Source organism: Anolis carolinensis, unplaced genomic scaffold, assembly GCF_035594765.1.
Source record: "Anolis carolinensis isolate JA03-04 unplaced genomic scaffold, rAnoCar3.1.pri scaffold_10, whole genome shotgun sequence".
NCBI classification, from domain to species: domain Eukaryota; kingdom Metazoa; phylum Chordata; class Lepidosauria; order Squamata; family Dactyloidae; genus Anolis; species Anolis carolinensis.
Window position 1 is genome coordinate 20,729,348 of NW_026943821.1, and position 1,859 is coordinate 20,731,206.

The window sequence follows — 1,859 nt, forward strand, 5'->3', positions numbered from 1 at the left end:
GAGGGTTGTCTACGTTGAAAGCGTATTGGTCAACCAACGGAGGGAAAGGTTGATTTTGGCAAAGATGGTAAAAGATGGAAGTAATACGAGAGAAAAGGTATAACTCAATACAGTAGAGCAGGGGTCCTCAAACTTTTAAAGCAGAGGGCCGGTCCACAATCCTTCAGACTGTTGAGGGGCCGAATTATCATTTGGGGAAAAAATCCAAACAAATTCCTATGCACACTGCACATATCTTATTTGTAGTGCAAAACAACAACAATAACAATGAAAGAACGATACAATATTTAAAAATGAAAATAATTTTAACCAACCCAAACCTATCAGGATTTCAATAGGAAGTATGGGCCTGCTTCTGGCCAATGAGATAGTCAGGTTAATTAGGGTTGTTGTTGTTGTTGTTGTGTGTCTTCAAGTCATTTCAGACTTTGGGCGAGCTTAAGTCCAAAATTATTTATTTGTTCATTTACAGTAGAGTCTCACTTATCCAACATAAACGGGCTGGCAGAATGTTGGATAAGCGAATATGTTGGATAATAAGGAGGGATTAAGGAAAAGCCTATTAAACATCAAATTAGGTTATGATTTTACAAATTAAGCACCAAAACATCATGTTATACAACACATTTAACAGAAAAAATAGTTCATTACGCAGTAATGCTATGTAGTAATTTCTGTATTTACAAATTTAGCACCAAAATATCACAATGTATTGAAAACATTGACTACAAAAATGTGTTGGATAATCCAGAACGTTGGATAAGCGAGTGTTGGATAAGTGAGACTCTACTGTACTACATTTATTTACTACATTTATATCCCACCCTTCTCACCCCGAAGGGAACTCAGAGCAGCTGTATGTACATACAATATATTATATTATTAGCATAGCACAATATTAGCATTATACTATATTGAACTATACCACTATACCGTAATATTATATGTAATATATAACATATAATTAATATTATTATATGGTATTATTGTTAGTATTATATTGTATAAAATGATAATATTACTATCAATATTATATGTATATACAATATATTATATTATTAAAACTGATATACAAATATTATATTATAAATGAGGGCGGGGGCCAGGTAAATTACCTTGGAGGGCCGCATCCGGCCCCCGGGCCTTAGTTTGGGGACCCCTGCAATAGAGTCTCACTTATCCAAGATTCGCTTATCCAAGGTTCTGGATTATCCAAGGCATTTTTGTAGTCAATGTTTTCAATATATCGTGATATTTTGATGCTAAATTCGTAAATACAGTAATTACAACATAACACTACTGCATATTGAACTACTTTTTCTACTGTATTTATATTCCGCCCTTCTGACCCTGAAGGAGACTCAGGGTGGATCACGTTGTACACATATAAGGCAAACATTCAATGCCATATAACAGAACAGAGACAGACGCAGAGGCAATTTAAACCTTCTCTACCTTCCAGCTTCCTGAGGATATGCTTGATTCCGGCCAGAGGGGGAGCAGCTGCTTCATCATCCACTGCGACGGCACTTCCTCATTCCAACGGCGGCTGGGTGATTTCTATGGTGTCGTAAATTAGCCTCCCCACATATAAGTGGTACCTAAATTTCCTACTTGATAGATGCAACTATCTTTCAGGTTGCTTAGGTCAACAACGAGCAGGGGCTATTTTTCATTTTAATTGTTGACACGGGTTGGCCTTGAACTCATGACCTCTTGGTCAGAGTGATTTATTGCAGCTGGCTGCTAACCAGCCTGCACCACAGCCCGGCCCCAAAGGTTATGCCAGCCTTTGGAGTGCAGAGCCTGCTAGCATTCGTTTTGGCCGAGATGAATAAATGCCTCGGTTCTTTTTTCCT